This window comes from Lepidothrix coronata, unplaced genomic scaffold (assembly GCF_001604755.1).
Source record: "Lepidothrix coronata isolate B3197 unplaced genomic scaffold, Lepidothrix_coronata-1.0 Scaffold3, whole genome shotgun sequence".
Classification (NCBI taxonomy): domain Eukaryota; kingdom Metazoa; phylum Chordata; class Aves; order Passeriformes; family Pipridae; genus Lepidothrix; species Lepidothrix coronata.
In genome coordinates, this window is record NW_016690183.1 from 83,344 (window position 1) to 100,648 (window position 17,305).

At 36.3% G+C, this 17,305-nt stretch overlaps 2 long non-coding RNA genes across 2 annotated transcripts in view; both read left to right on the forward strand.

The window, feature by feature from the left end:
* Positions 1–13,019, forward strand: part of LOC108499969 — a 19,121-nt gene extending 6,102 nt beyond the window's left edge. The window contains exons 2-3 of the long non-coding RNA XR_001875719.1: positions 11,497–11,617; positions 12,976–13,019. This is a non-coding gene — a long non-coding RNA (uncharacterized LOC108499969). The remainder of the gene's footprint in view (positions 1–11,496; positions 11,618–12,975) is intronic.
* Positions 13,013–15,046, forward strand: LOC108499964. The gene is made up of 3 exons (XR_001875717.1): positions 13,013–13,122; positions 14,031–14,091; positions 14,949–15,046. It is a non-coding gene; the product is annotated as an uncharacterized LOC108499964 (long non-coding RNA).
* Positions 15,047–17,305: the final 2,259 nt, after the last annotated feature.

A 17,305-nucleotide genomic window follows, 5' to 3' on the forward strand; every position in this document is an offset into this window, starting at 1 on the left:
AAAGCTTGGACAAGTTCTTTGTTATAAACGGATACCAGACTCATCAGACCTCATTTATAAAATGTCATTAGAAAGCAGGAGAAAAATTTTAGTGAGAAAATGTGCTTACCTGGCACTGTTGACAATGCTTTTTAAAATGGTAATCATGTGATAACTTAAGGATTTTCTTAAAACCTTCTCTTTTTAGAATTCATATGAATAGTTATTCAGAATGCCTTTCCTTTTAAAAGTAAATACTAGCAGAATAATTTCAGAGGAAAGCAGATTAAAATTCTAATCAAAGCTTCAAGGATTTTAGATGGATCTTATGTTTCCATCATAGATAATGAAGTAGACTGTTGTCTGGAAGTTTGGTTTTGGTTTTGTTGTTTTGAATTTTTTCCCCCTTAAATTTTCAGTTGTCTTACCACCAGTGAAGTGGCACGTTCCCTTTTCAGAGTGGTCAAATCAAAATCTGAAGCTTTTAATACAGAAAGCTGTAGGGACCAGTAATAGAATGCATCAGAAAAAAAGGTTATTTTACAGTTGTTAACCTGTGTGGATAAGTTAGGAGATTTTTAATTAGATTCCATTTTTTTCCTAGTTAATTTTTTGTAGTAAAATATTTAGTCAAATCATTTTGATTGTGCTCAGCTACATCTGAGTTTCATGAGCATTTAATATCCTTCTGAAGACGAAAAAATTCCTTCTGTGAAGAAGTATCCCAAAGACAATGATTTATTCTTTGGGGGGGGGTGTTCCCCAGCACCCCTTCCCAGTTCTGTCCAACAACTGGTCATCGTGTTGTCTGGCTGAGAACATCCCTTTCCATCTATATGGTGCTAGATAGGACTAAGCCATTCTGGTAATCTTCTCAGTGATGCTGGTACAGTACAGTGGCAAAATAGCTTGGGAGATCAGTTCAAATAAATTTTGGTGGTTTTTTTTTTTTGTCTTTTACAAACATGAGTAGGAACCATGAGAAACATAATTTGGAGATTACAAAAATGAACAATGTAGAGTAATGCTAAAAAACATACATGAATAACTCTCCCGGTTCAGAATATAACTAAACAGTGCCTTTGTGGATGAAATTAAACTCCTTCAGTACACTACTACCAGTAAACAAACCATCCCATATACATACAATCCTTGGAAGACTTGAGTCTGCATGTGGCTGTGACATTGTGCATAAAAATGTCTACAGAGCTCTGTATGACGTACGTTCTGAAGGTATGTATGGCTTACAACTACTAATTTTTATGGTGTGTCAAAAGGCAATTTTTATTTTTTAATTGAGAGATCTGGAGGAACAGGGAAGTTCATCTATATATAGACATTTATTTGGAAAGGTTTTCCACCTATTTCATAGAAATTGTAATGATTTTTCTTAAGAAGTTCTCATATTAGGACTTTTAAGATGTGAACCATTATCTGTGCTTATCTATTTCGAAATATATTAAAAGAAAATAAAAGTTCAAATATTTTAAAAATTCTTCAGCCTTATGGCTTTACTTACGTGGTCTGATCAAGACTGAAGGAGTATCTTTCTTGTATGAGAAGAAAAAAAAGGCCTGTTAATATTAAGCTTAGAGTGAAGTGTTAAGAGTGATTTTTTTTTTTAAAAGAAATGTTCTTTGTATTTACAATAATTCTGAAAAGGATTCTGTGAGATACTGCTTCAATTATATCTGCATCCTTCACTGACCTGTTTACCTTCCTTAAAATCATTTAACATATTTTACTGACACGATAACTGGAGAAAAGTCTTTTAAAAATCTTTAACTTTTGCAACTTTTCTTGCCCCATGTCTTTGCTCTTATAGTGCCTCCTCTCTGATATTATGAACATACATACATAATGTGGAAAATCAGTGCTTCTTAAGACATATTTTTCAGTTAAGCCATACTTTATTATGATCAAAATTACGACAAAATGAGCAGAAGTCTTTAGTTTTGGGTTGGTTTTTTTGTTTGGTTTAGAGGGTTTTTTTGTGTAAGTTTTTGTTTGCCTGAGGTTTTTATCTTTTCACATTTTTTCTATAATCTCTAGTGCGCTTCTCTGAGTTGTAGTGTTTATTGTTTGTTTTTAATGCAAACTCCTTGGAAATATTCACGTTTCCTGATTATGGTTTGTAATAGCTAAATAATAGAAGTCTATTGATTTTACAGCTACCTCCTTCTCTGTGTATGTTTGTTACAGGGACACCTTCTCTTGGGCTGATATAATGATCTTAATTCTCTGGAGTCGATATAAAGATTTTAATTCTCAAATCAGTCCCTTGGATGGGGGGTTGTGAAAATGGCTACCTGAATGCACTTGATGCTGCATGGTTGTGATGCCTACTGAACAGATCTTTCTTGCCAAACAACTGCCTTCACCTCCAAGACAGATGATCATAATTTAGTGAAAGCTTCATACAGAAACCTCTAGACAAAGTATTGGTCTAGGGGCCTAAATGCAAACTTTAATATTGTTGTTGTGAAATATGCAAAAAATTCTGAGAAGGAGGTGATATTCTTCACTCCTTCCATTTGCTTGCTTTTTCCTCTTATCCCCCGTACTTGTCACGTAGTTCCTTATGCTGGCTCCTGGGGGATCTGTCCAGCTCAAGTAAAAATTCTGGTGAAAGCACAAGGTGGCTCGGATGGTTTGATGTGTTCTTGGTGGACTAACTCTACCTTGTGCCCATGCCAAAGACTTTTATCTAGTTCCTGCACTTTCCTTGCAAACATGATGAGGGGACCATGAAGAGTCACAGTAAAGAGTTTCTCTGAAGTGCCATGGGCTTGCTGTGTGCAAGGGGAATGCTTTGTCTGTTACTGAAACAGGGTTATTGTATTTGAGGGTATCTGGGAATACCTGCTGAGTGGTAGGGAGGTGATCTTGAAACCTTGCTAGTCATACCACATGATGTTAATATGCAGGCTTATAAGAGGTAGGATCATTCAAAATTTCAGAAGGGACTTCTGTCTGACATTCTTTGATCTCTGATCTCTTAGGTACATCCCCTCTTTATAGCTGTCTTGGTTGGTCATTGCTTTCTCAAAGTAATGAGGAAACCATACACTGAGAAGTCTACTCCAAATTCTAGATATGAGAAAGAGAATTTATACTTCTCTGAGCTACAGTCTTCCTGACTCTTCTTGGAGGCCACCATTGATTACAGTGGCAATGCAATGGAGGGTTGATTTGGGGAAAAAAAAAAACCATAAACAATTCCCTTATAACATCTGTGGTAAGTTGTATGTAATAGAATCAAGTTCTTTAGACAGTTGGTTATTTTGAATTATCTCTTTCTTCTGCAGTAATCCTCATGGATTTCCTGAGGCCTTCAGAATGGCATGGTATAATCTGTGCATGGTGATAGAAAGGTGGCAAATATGTATAGAATATAATTTCTGATTTTAAAGACTTGGACTTCACAAAATTTGATATTTTTTTCCTGTCAGCTTAAGCATTTCCTCATGATCTAAGCCTGATAGAAAGAAAATGTAACTCTAATCTATGTAAGCTTTATGCTACCCATCCAATTACTCTGGTGGAGTTCTCTCTATATGTATGTTCTGAAGAGTCCTAAAACAAATTACTGTGTGATATTGTTTCAGATGAAATAGTTTTGTACCATTGAAGCAAAGCAAACTGTAAATTGCAAAACAAAGAATAAAACCATAATTACTGCTTTCATTTATTCATACCATATTAATGCAATATAATTATCTGGCAGGCATGATTTTATGAATACTCAACAGAAAGCCACCAAATGGTTGTTCTAATGAACACATAAAAACTAACACTTTAAAGCAGTAAATCACATTCCGTTACTTTTACAGTGACAAACGCCTTTGAACTTTATAATTGGAAATAATGTATTTTGGCACCCTAAAAAAGGCTCTTTAGAGTACTACTGTGTTTGGGAATATTTCAAAATGGGCAGAAGTGCCAATGGGATAACAAAGGAATTGTTATGGAGATTTTTGCAATGTGCCTGTATTGGTCAGTACATTCTGTCCATGTGCATTCTGGCCTCTTAAAAAATTCTTAAGGAACTGGGATCCTAAATAAGGCTTCAGGTTTGTATTATATAGACATCGTAGTAGATACAGCTGTTTGAAAGCACAATGAAAACACAAAAATAATCATATTTTGAAAAGTTATTCAAGATCAACATTTTTTTGATCCTGTAAGGACTTAAAGAGCACAGTTGCCTGTCTCAAGCATTGTTTTGGCCACAGACGGACTTTGCCATGAGATAAGTGCAGAATGGAGTGACAGGATGGTGCTAACCCCAGGTCTGCTGGAGACGAGATCTGGTTAGCACATCTTGGGTAATGCATCCAGACAAAAATTCCCACTGTGGCAAACTGTGTAAAGAGGGAACTGCTCATATGCATATCACTGGCCAAACAAAGATCACCCCAAACTGTAGGATAGAGGGCATCTGTGACCACCAACAACCACTGAAGCCCCACCCTCGAATATGCCACCACAGTGGAAACTTGAGATAAGATAAAGGTGGTACTGTTGTACTGCTATCTCAGACCTAGGGAAAGGTCTAACAAAGGTTTAACAAAGCTGGTGGAGAAGAATATATTGCTGATAATGGACATAAAGAATGAAGAATTTACAGGCCACAAGTAAAGCCAACTCAGTGACCGTGCTGAAATCAGGTCTGACTGGGTAAAAGGTCATTCTGGCAGGGGCACATGGCAGCCACCATGGCCCACAGACCCAAGAAACCCATATACTCAAAAAAAGAGAAAAGACTGAGCATGGAACTAATTGGCATTTGAATCCAGGGAATCATTTAACCAGTAGAATAAGAGAACTCTGTAGCCAATGAGCATTAATTCCTTTGTTTGCTAAGATGTATAAATAGCGAAAAGTTTTGAACAAATGGGTGACCCCTGCCACTAAGAAGCCCAGGGTGAAGAAGGACCAATGGGAGCTGGAATCCAGTGCTGCTGGATCCATGAGCGGTAACTATCTTCTGTTTGATCTCTCTCTCTTTCTCTCTCCTTTTTTCCTATTTCTTGCTATCTCTCTACATTTATTGTTAAATGAAAACTGTGTTGTTGACTTTGGCATATGATCTTGTTCGCACCTTAATTTGTACAGAGGCATCCCTAATTAATTGTATTTTAACAGGTCCTCTTCAGCATTTTATCTCTTTTATTGAAAAGGATCAAAATTCTTTTCATGTTGTGTGTTTAGTCTTGTTTACATTATTTTATAATCTTTTATATGACTTTAAGTGCTGGAAGGGGGTAAGAAAATAGCCACAAGAGTTGAGTCTCTCCAGATGTTTCATCAAGGAGAGACTATGTATAAACGATTGGTTTCCTATTTTAAAAAACCCAAACACTCACCAAGTCCCCTGGAAAAGAAAGGAAAAAAAGGCTATCATGACATTCCTGAGATAACAAATTATGAAATGTTATTTGTGGAAATATTTTACTAATGGTTGCCACCTTTAAATAGCCCTAAAAAACCTTTTAAAGTATGCAATTTGGAATTAAGCCACAATCTTAACTGGCAGAGCTAATTTTAAAGAGCATACAGAATAAAGAAGAAATCAATCAAAACAAATTTGTGAAGTTTAAGGCATACATATCTTCCTTCTCTGGAAGTTCCTTTATTTACCCTATCAAAACCGATGTGCAAACTCTTAGTATATGGTATACTATAGCAGTGACCTGATCTAGGAGAGGGAAACCACATTATATTTAACCTATTTCTTCCACAGAATTGATGGTTAAAAGACAATTTATTAGTCTGAAGATTTTGGGATTTTGTTTTTAATGTTCTTTCTTCTCATCCTTTAGGGAAAGTTCTATACTCAACCTCGATTCTGAATTATTTCTGAATTGCATAGGGGTTTTCTGGGTTAAGAAATTATATAAAAAATTACAATGTTCGTGTGCTGGGTTGATGGTGATTGGACTGTGACATCCTGTACTGTAGCTCTGTATTGTTGCATCAAAGCCAAAGATGGAAGGAAATCGCTTATGTTTAAGAAATTATATTCTATTGCTGTTTTCCAAGTTTTCAATCTAAACTACAAGGGGAAAAAATATTGACACTCAAACTTTCATTGGCAGCAAATGTTTGCAATCTTGTGTTTTTCCTGTAATCAAATATGCTAACCAATGTTAATAATTTAGCACCTTATGAAACCTCCCCCACCCCGAGCCTATGGTGGAATCTATTCTTTAAAGATCACATGCCAAAAATGCACAACATGATGCAAAACAATGTGGTTAACTGTCTCTGTAAAAGAACAGAAATTATCTTCTGTAAAACAGCTTTAATATAAGCTAAAACCATTTTCTGTTAGACAGCTGCCATGCACTTGAAGGGTCAGGAAGCTCATTTTCCTCAAGTCTCAGCCTATAACACTGGTGCAAGTGTAACATACCTTAGTAAACATCCACAATAATTTTTGCATAAATGTAGAGCGACACAAGAATTGAGATGCAATTATTTAGCATTTTTGGGGAAAGGAGATGGTTTATTTGATATGTCAGGGACTGACTCCCTCAAGGGAGAGAAACCACTTGCTGAAATATGTTGGTGCGATAGCAGCATTAAATAGATTGTTGTTACAGCCATCACGTGTGCAATTTTTTCAAAATCTTGTTTTGTTTCTGATCAACACTTTTAGGAGTCATTGGGTTAGATTACGGCAAAGATTCAAAATTAGCAAAAAACCCCTCAAAACCATTTAATTAGTGGAATAGATTAGTAATTGTTATGAATTTAGTATGCCTAGAGTTAAGGAGTTAACCTGAAAATGTACTTTTCCAAGGCCTTCAGTGTTAACCTTTATCAGTACAGTACCTTTTTTACTATGTACTATACTTATATATTATATACTTACTTAAAGAGTCCAAAAAAAAGCTTTCTTTTTTTTTTAATTTATATTAGCCTCTCTTGAGTCCTCCCTTTTTTGTGTTAAATGGTTTGTTCAAATGCTAGAAACTGCTGAAAACCATTTAGCAATGTGCAGTGTCTATTTGAAGAAGATCCTTCAAAACAGCAAAGATTTGCAGGACAGAGATCTTGATTCCCCAGACCAGTGGGGAAGATATTTGAATAAAGCTTTTATGTTTCAGACTGAGGTCAAAATAGATTTTTGCTGTATTACCAATAGATTTGTTCGAAACTGCATTTATATCCGTACTCCAAATCCGACTATCATTAATCAGAACTCTTCAGTGTCAGTTTGTTTGGAAGGTGGCAGAATCTGGCTGTGAGGCTGTGGAAGACAGGAATGAAGATCTTGACACAATAGTTGGTATTTTCAACAGAGCACAGGGGAACTGTGTGTGCTCCAGTGGTGCTGTGATGCATGTGCTACACCCTGCCCTGTTTCAAGAGCAACGAGTAGGCAGGATCCTTCTCTTATTTCCAGGCACTTTGTGCCAAGAATGACAATCTTGAAAAATGCTTGGTGTTATGGCAAGCATGACAATACACTTGTTTTCTTGGGAACTCTTGCATCTCTTGTCCCCCGTAATAAATTTGAAGGAGATCAATTTACTCTCTGCTTTTTTTGCTCTTGTTTTTTGACTTACAGTTGGGAATATGCTTAATTTTGACACATTGTAGTAGTTTATCATTTGTCTCTATAGTATTTCTCAGCTCTAGGCATATCTACTGTTCTATCCAAAGATATGTAAATTTCCCATTGCACTGTTTTGAACCAATTTACAGTTGCAGTGAAAAAAACCTTTGGTCTTTCACAGAACTCATTCAGAAAATTTATTGGAAAATTTTCTCGTTTTCTATATTCTTAACCAAGTTTGCAATACAACTTCTGATCCTCTCACCTGTCAGTTGGTAAAGGAAAAACTATTTTCCTAAATTATATTTTTCTGTGGATTGCACTGTTCCTGATTATTCAAAATGACTTTGTTTTAGCAGTCTTTATTCGAAGTTTGAAGTCTTTATTTTATTCTTTCTTTAAGATAGGCCTAAGACATTCCTTTCTTGCTTCCAGAAGAAATTGCATAGATATGAAATATTACATGGCTTTGAATTTTTTTCTCCTATTCATGCTATTTTTATGTCTTGAACTTTCTCATAACTTTCTTTCTCTCCTCTGTGACTATAGGGATTACACCATGCTGAAATGTTGCTGCGCTGTCTGAGTGCACTTTCTTCCTAACCTAACTTCTCTATCCAAGATTTAAAAATTTAGATTTTCTTCCAGCTTAATCTGCTGAAATCAGAAGTTTTTCCATTAATGGTATTGAAGAAACAACTCTCACTGAACTGACTGATGGTATAATAACTGTATTAGACTTGTGTATTTTTTAATTGAAATTAAATAATTTACTGTTTTGTTTTTAGTTCTGAATTGGTTGAAATTTCTCATAGGCTTTGAATTGCTCAGAACAGAACTAGTTTTTAATTGGCTCAAGAGCTGAGGCACAATGTGAGGAAGGAGTAAAACTTTATTTCTAACAGTAAAAAGTTAATGTTCTTAAAAATCTCTTTACGAAAAAACTTAAAGTTATTCCACAGATAAAGATTACTATATTGAGTGGAAAAAAATGATCAGATCATATTTGACTTTTTAAAAAATATAAAGATTGTATTGGCAGCTCATTAACTGTCTGATTTAAACACTACTCACACCACTCCTGCTTTATTCCCTCTTTAACCCCCTGTGGAACAATGTAACCACAGAAGAAGTGTGTAAACCTAACTTTGGTTAACACCTTTTTCTTCTTGGAAATAGGTTAACACAGTTCAGTAACTTGCAAGCTATGATAATATATATATCGTATTTCTGGTTCTATTGATATGTTTCTTGTTCATAGATTGACACCCTCTTTCTTATGGTATTGAATCTGTCATTACTGCATTCAGTTGGCTAAGTGGGTTATGGAATAAAGCCCTGTAAGATCAACTTTATTTCTGTAATCAAGTAGAATGTTTAAAAACCCTATTCATAAATGCTGTAAAATGTTGTGGAGTTTATTCCTGTAAAAATTGACCAAGCTAATCAAAATCAGGTGTGTTTGAATTGTTATTCTAATTAATGCAGAGGCCAGAAATATTGAAATATTGGCACCAGCACTAGATGCATTACATTGTCTACAAATACGGTGGTTTGACTCTTTTTCTACACGTTTAGGAATCCTGTCACTTGAGATATGATGGAAGCTGGTTTCTAAGAACCTAAATAATTCTCTGACTCGGTGTTAACCTTGCCCTCTGCCCGCACCCTTCTTTTTCAGCAGTTGCATCTTTTTCAACTTACATCTCAAAATTCTCTTCAGACAAACTGTTTTACAAGTTTATCACTGTGGAGGTCAACTGAACCTCATTTTCCAGAGGAACAAATATTAGCTTTAAAAAGAAAAACAGCAAGTTCTAGTTAGCACCAGTTTCAAGGCCACATGTAAGTTCTTATAATTTATTGACCTGTGAAAGCTGCTTCAGCCATTTAGCTTAAGTACCTCCAATAGAATGTTATGTGTTTGGCTTGTCCGGTTATTCAAGTGGCCATGCTATAGAAACATCTTGTTCTGAGTATGGTTCCTCTGTATATTATCTTCTTCCTTCAGTGAAGTGGTAGCAATAGCAATGACTAGCTTGATTATACAAAAGGGTGTTTCTCTCTGTTCTGTGATTCCCTTTCTTTTGTGTCACGTTGCATATGGCAAGGTATAGGAAAAAGTGCAATACAGAATGTATCAGGTTCCTGATGCCTCCTGCTCTACAGGTGGGAGGAACTGGGATCATGTTCCATCATCTCTTGAAATGTTTTTCCATGTACTAATTGCTTACCCAAACACTTATACATTTTTTTTCCTTGACTATTCACATGCTCTTGATTGTGGGATGGTTTTTTTGGATTTTTTTTTTTTTTGGTACCTTTGCTGATTCTGTATCCTGAAGAGTAGAATGGGTTGAAGCTGGAAGTAAGTAGCATTCTCTTTGCTGCACAGTACTGTGTATTCCAGCGTGTGCATGGAACTGCAAGACAGTAATCTGCATACTAAAGGAAGGCACCATTAATTATGCAGCTATTGCACTGTGAGGAGTGGATAATTCTAGGTTTCAGTGGCCTTGAATCATTATAAGGGTTATGTTTTCCAATGTATTAACTTTTTTTCACTGATCTTGCGAGTGTTAGACACAAGCAAGCACCTGAAGCTGACAGAATTAACCACAAGGATCCTATTGCTTTGCCTATTTTCTTTTGATTCTTATGCATATGCTTACCATTATCTTTGCTTGGAGTTTGCTGTTGCTTAAGCTTTTGTCTCTTCCTTACTCCTATCATGACCTTGTAAATGGTAACATTCAGGATTTTGTTCTGTTATAGATTTCAGTGGTGAAAAAGTCCCAATGTTAGAACTGGAAACATCAGAAAATATAAAATAGACTGAGGCAGTTCTGCAGCACAACATATGAGAATATATTTTATAGTCTTCTATAGGAGAATGTCTTGTACTCTGTTTATCTGACAGAAACAATTTATTTCTTCAGAGAATATGATTTATTATTTTTTTTTTAACTGATCAAGAAGGGAGGTGCTGTGTCCTTATTTGAAATCTACTTCTGGGATAGGCTGTAAGCAGTAGTCCCACCTTTCTGCAGTGGATCTGGAAGACCTGTAGCTTAGGCATCGCTCCCACCTTGGCCAAGAGCACAGATAGATAGGATCGAGGTCCGAAACAGCTCCCAGTTCTGTCCGGGGGTGGGTTATCCCTGCCTGACAACGCTCCTGCGGTCACTAGATGGCAGTCTGTCCTCCGGGATACACAGGGCCATCGGACCTGCATCCCTACTCGAAGATTAATAAGATTTGGATCAGTTCAGTCAGTATTAAATCACTTATAGTGTTGATGAAACAAAAATTTACATCAGAGATGAAATGCGTTGCTCACACTGAAGCCTGAGTTCTGTCGCTGTGGAGCACTTGGTGTTCAGCCGTGCTGCTGGTTCTCTCTTGTCCACTGCCCCCATTCTAATTTTCAGTTTATTTGAGGTAGTTTTGTTTTGGTGTTTTTGTTTTGGGCTGGTGGGGTTTTTTGGGGTTTTTTTTGGTTTTTGTTTTTTTTTTTTTGGTAAGGGGGAGTAACAGAGTGGGGAAAGGAAGTTGAAGGTAAAGTTGTGAACAAATCTGAAATCTTCCTTGTGTCTTCATAGATTATTAAAGTAAAAAGGATAGGGTTTACCAGTTTACTGCCAAAAGTGTTGCACTTCACTTGTAATGATAATTTCCAGGGAAACTTCTAAGTATTTCGCTTCAATACTTAGGTATTATTTAATTTTTTTTTAATAGAAAAAAAATTTTTAAATGCTAAATCTCTTTGCAAAAAGAAGGCATTTACAGTTCTGCATTAACTACTTTATTAATCGCTTTCAAATTTCAGAATTTTTTATTTCATAAAAGGAGCTTTTTTTTAAAAAAACCCTTTATTTTTAATTTCTTTCACTTCTGTAAAAACTGGTTGCAAAAGATATTAAAATACTTATTTAATACTTCTCTTTTAGCAGCATGCTACCAAAAGAGCTTGAAATATGTTTAATTATATAAGGAATGTTTCCAGAACAAACGGAAAATTTACGTATACTGCTTGAAGACTATTAAGGTGTAGAATATTTAGAATACCAGGTATTGCATGCTTTTTTTTATTATTTCCTTGAAAAATGCTTAAGAGTAATTTTTAGAAATTTAACAATCAAACAGATATCTGATGCATCCTACCTCATTTAGTCATTCACTGCATGGTGGATTTTTTTCTCAACAGCATGTCAATATTGCATCGATATCATCATTAGGAATTTTAACAATCAAATGGATTTGCAGTGTATGCTTATCACGATTAGCAAGCATGTGCTGCATATTTCTATTAACAGCACATCAATATCATCATTAGAAAATCAGCAATCAAATAGATCTGTAGAGCAAGCATATGCTGAGCATCATAATATTTAGAATCCAAAAAGGCTTTGTTTAACATAAGTCTATTTCTGCTTCAGTTTATTTTTGCTTCTTATCAGAATGGCTATCTTGATGCCGTCTCTGACTGTAAAACCTTTAAAACAGTGTTTCTGTAAACATAGTATGATTTAAACCTTTACTACAAACTCCAGTAATAGGGCATTAGGATTCACAAAGGTATTATAAAAGTGTTTATGAAAGACTTATAGTATACTATGCCTTTCACTTTGCAAAAAAAGCTTTGATTTTCAAGGGTAACCTTAGTACTGCATACATGCAGCTATTTATCACTTGTCCTGCTTCCCTTTAACTGTGTGAAAGACTTTAATATGCTTTCTCTGCACATATGATTAAGTTGTGGTTTAATGTCTACTATTTAGGAAAAAAAAATATAACCAACAAGACCCAAAAGTTATTTCTCATGTATTTTTTTAGATTTATATAAAGAGTACAACCTAGTATTGGCATTCTAACATGATGAAAATGCAGTAGCAATAGGCTCTAATTTTGTGCCATATACTGGAGAATTAATGGTATGCCCCTATCTCTGTAAGATAGGAAACAATTAACTGTTGTCCCACACGCATATGTGTATTCCCTCTTTTGATGCTGATCAGGTGCAGTGACACATTGATAAAAGAGAAATATTGTAGTTAGAAAATTTCGTTTTGGATGTCCAAGATGTGTACAAATTTTGTCTGAGAAACCAATTGAACCAATTACATTAAGAAAGAAATTTTTTTCTATTAGTTTCTAAAAATGTTAATTGTAAACTTAATGGAGAGACATGATGCAAGTTGCTTTTGTGACTTTTTTAAATAACAGTTATTGCAGAGCAGAATTTTGGCCTTCTGTCTTTATTACCTTTGAAATACCCATTTATTTTTAGCCTTGCTTTAAGTACAATAACATAATAAGGACTCGTAGAGTCCTACTTTAAAGAACCATTTGTTTGGGCAGTAAAAATATAGCCTCTCAACATCCTTAACCAATTATCCCTCTTTGTTTATGCTGTTTATGGCTTGTAGGGTAATGGCTCCAGCAGAGCTAATAGTTAGCCCTGGACTGGACATCATTGCAGGAGGAAGATTCACTTCTCATGGAGATGACTACTGCAGTCTCCCCAGGCTGCGTGAGGTCTCTGCTAGGGTCGTGCTCCTGACATTTTGCAGCAGGTGAGGACAAGGACATAGCACATACTGTTTAAAGACGGATAGTTTAACCTTGCCTAACATTTCACCTTGGCTACTGTTGTTTTTCATAGCTCCCTTTTCAGAGCTGATATAGTAGCTTTATGGGTGTGGAAGCATGATTTTTATCTTGGCATTGGTTTAAGGATAATCAGGTCATCTGCAGAAAGAAGTCTGAACTCTGACTCTCCTCATTTAAAACCAATGATCTCCCCAGCCTATCTGACTTGACTGTGTACTTCAGCAATTTGATGATGTTGATTTATATGAAAATGAGTATTATACTTTCCTTTATTTCATATCCACTCTTTACTGCATTAAAAAAGTTACTCTGCAGTAGTCATGGTAATTGTATGTCCTGGACTTGCTTCAGATGCATCTGAGCCTCATGGGAACCACTCACATGGCAGCTATAAAGATTTTTTTTATTTTTGTTTTATGTCATCAAATTGTGTTCTCTGTGTCTATATCCAATGCAGGGGTCATGAATTTTAGGTTCACTAATAGCATAAAACAAGTCTAAATGAAGAAAAAGCCTTCTGGAGGCTTGCATGGATAGTGCAAGCACAAACAGAAACTGCTGATTACTAAGCTTTCCTAACTGTCAGGTAGTTATGCTCAGCTGACGCAATAATAATTTGCACAGAACAATAAGCTGTATTGCTGTATATAATATTCTTTTTTCTAATGACTCATTATCTCAGGATGATAAGGAGATGATTAGAATATAAGTGTATTAAAACATAATTGCTTTTCTATTCAAACAAAAGCATGCAGTGTACACATCGTGACAAATGCCTAATGAATAGAAGTGGAGCTTTTTTGTTTTGTTTCAGTTTATGGCAATGCCTACCATAACTGCCTAAGATCTTAATTGCTTTTAATTTTAACAGTTACCTGATAGGTGCTTTTCTTGGAGAATCATACAGAAGACTATGCTGCTTCACTGCAAAGGTGGGCTGTTTTCAAACATAGACTGTCAACTTCTATGATTCAAGTTGAACAACTATAAGAATATTAACTGTGCATAGCTATTGCTACTGTACAGTAAGTAATTGTATAAATTCTGTCCCAATGTGTTTTTTTTCCAATCTGTGGTAGATAAAATGCACTAAAAACCTTTGAAAAAAAAAGTTAATTTTTAAGAAAATGTATATATATTTATATATAAATATTTATTATATGTAAAAAATTGACCTCCCAGAGATGTATTATCACCAGACTTGAATAAGAAATGTGTGAGTGCTAAAGCCAACCTTATCCAAGCATCCGTGTTCAGTTCTCATAATCACTGGTAAAATCCTAAACTTATGTTGCACTGGCTAATTATTCTCCTCAGATGACACTGGTCCTAGGTAGTCAGTTCCAGAAATGCATGTGAATATGAAAGATGCCAAGGCAAAATTTCCTTCCACTTGCAGGTTCGTAGTGTACCTTTTCTTTTGATGACCAATGTTACTGGGCTGTAATTTCGGACTTTTCACTATCATCCGCTCAACCAGAACCACCATAGTACGTGGTATCTTTAAATAATTAAACTTTGTCTCTATCCCTGGCCTATTACTCAAACCACTGGAATCTTTTCCAAATGCCTTGGCCAACGGTTGTGGAAATACTGCCTGTGCATTATAGCAATTGGTGAACTAAGTGTGAACCATCCTCTGTATTTTTTTAGTAGGAAAATTCAGTCTTCATTAGCTATGTCTCATTACTTATTTGTCCAGGGCCATCATCATGACATCAATGACAGAGATTGTGGTTAAACTCTCTTGAGAGCTAAATCAAAAGATCTCATCTTTTCTGTTCTCTAGGAGACCTGACGGACCATGCTAAGGACAAGAAAGACAAATAAGTACATAATCAACTGCACCAAGACAGAGTGCTGTGCAGGCATCAGGCAGCGGATGGTTGTGCCTCAGCATCCCCTGTAGTGTGAGGAATTTCTATACTTGCAAGGCTCAGACCAAGTATGCTGTCTCTTACCAAGTGTTATTATGAGATATATTTGAGTATACTTCCTGCTTAAACCTAGTGGAAAATCAGATTTACTTTACTAAAACTAAATGTAATGACATATCATTTGTGTAGAGCAGTCAAAAACCTGGCACTTTATTTTTTTATGTGGCTTTAAATGTTTGCAAAAGTTGTATTTTTTTATTGCTTAATTAAAGTTTTATTTTATGAAAGCCATGATACACTTTCTGAGGGCAGTGGATGCTCTTTCCAAACAGTACCTCTTTACTAGTTTCCCTGCAAGCAGATGAGTGAGCAGATACTCGATGTATGTGGTGGCCAGATATGCTGCTTGGCATGATGTGGTTCTGCAGGACAGAAGTACAAGATGCTTATGCATATTGTCCTTCACTCTGGCTCCTCTGAAACAGTGCTTGGACTTCTACTTTCTTCTCTTTGCTTGTCATCTTGATATCAAGTCAACATCTGGAAAAAATATTGTTCAGAGATCCATCTTGCTCATATCTATGAGGTATCTAAAACATTTTCAAACCTTTAAACAAAAGTTTTTGGTGGGTGTCTCAAAAGTAGGTGAATTTTTCCTTAATGCAGTCTAGGTTTCTGGTATGTTATTTACCAGGGTACAAGGAGCGGTTGAAGTCCCGCATTTTCGTTGCACCTCCACCAGTATGGATGTATCAGGATAAAAGAATGTCTTTGCAGGACAGGCTTTCTCAGAGATATCCTTTCTTTTTTCCCATCACCACTCTACCTGAAAATGAGACTGGGAGAGATTTTAAGGGCAAGTGCTGTCTTGTTCCAGGTTTCTTCCTGTTCCTTTGAATCCATGTTCCAGCTCTCCTATATTCAGTATTCGTATCCATATTCAGTATGAAGCAGAATTCCTCCTGGGTAATGTAATCCAGAGGTGAGATATTACGGTTTACATATCAGTCTAGTGCCTCTTTGCCTGATGGATTATTTACTCCTGGGACATAGTCCCAGCTCACTGGCTTTCTGCTTTCACAGGTTCCCCAGCCAAGAGCTGAAGGGCAGTCTCAGAAGCGTCTGTTTTGTGGTTATGGAAGTGCTACTATTCTGCAAATGCTTGGCCTGAAATTTTTCATATTGTGATGTTGCTGGACACTGGAACAGGCTCCCTGGGGAAGTAGTCACAGGCACCAAACCTGGCAGAGTTCAAGAAGCGTTTGGACAATACTTTCAGGCACATGGTGTAACACTGGGGATGGTCCTGTACAGGGCCAGGAGTTGGACTCAATGATCTTTGTGGGTCCCTTCCAACTCAACATATTGTGACTCCTCTTGTGCATCCCTGCCGTGGTGGTAAGCAAGAGGTTACACAAATGTAGGGGAACCTCACCTACCAAACACTTGAGAGGAATTTGTGGTCCAGTCCAGCATCTATCCCCACGCTAGTGGAGTGGCTGAAAAGCGATAGTAGAAAGGTACTCTGTGGTCCAAAATGGAGCCACGATCAGAAACTAAGACTATTGGATGGAACAAAAGGGCATGTTCGAGCTTGAACCAAAGGTCATGCAATTACCAGAACCTTTTACAGAGATCTCCCAGTGCATTAAAGTGGTAACACAGAGCATGCCACTTGAAAAAATTGTTTCCTGCCATTAAAGATTTCCTCTAAATGCCCAGTGATCTGAAATCTGTTCTTGGGACTTCTGCATCTTCTCAACTGAGATGAACAATTCTCAAAGTATTATTCTTTAAGCTTAGTTTCTGCTTGTTGATGGTTTTTAAAATTTTTTTGCTTTATTGGGGGAAAGGTGTTTTGGTTTTTTTTTTGTTTGTTCTTTTTTTTCTCTGACCATGTAATTACTTTTTTCCCTCAGGGAAGTTGTTCTTAAAAATTTCGCGTTCCTCAAGAAAAATGGGGCTAGCATAAGGTCTGCAGTATAGACACAGCCCTGATGGACATTACCTTACTGAGGTAGATGTAGGTTAGTTAGATGGTTTCTGTTTAAACTGTGACAAATAATAACACATAGGCCTCTATGCAAGCGAGGGTCTCCTATTGTTAGGGCAGGTTCTGCCAGTTGCACTGTATTTTCTGGTAGCAAGTTAACTACAATAGAATTCTGTGATAATAAAGCTTGCCCATATCTTGCTACACTTCTCGACTGACTGCACTATGAAGAAACATAAACTTGTGGCTGGAATATGAACTGTATTTTAATGAGTT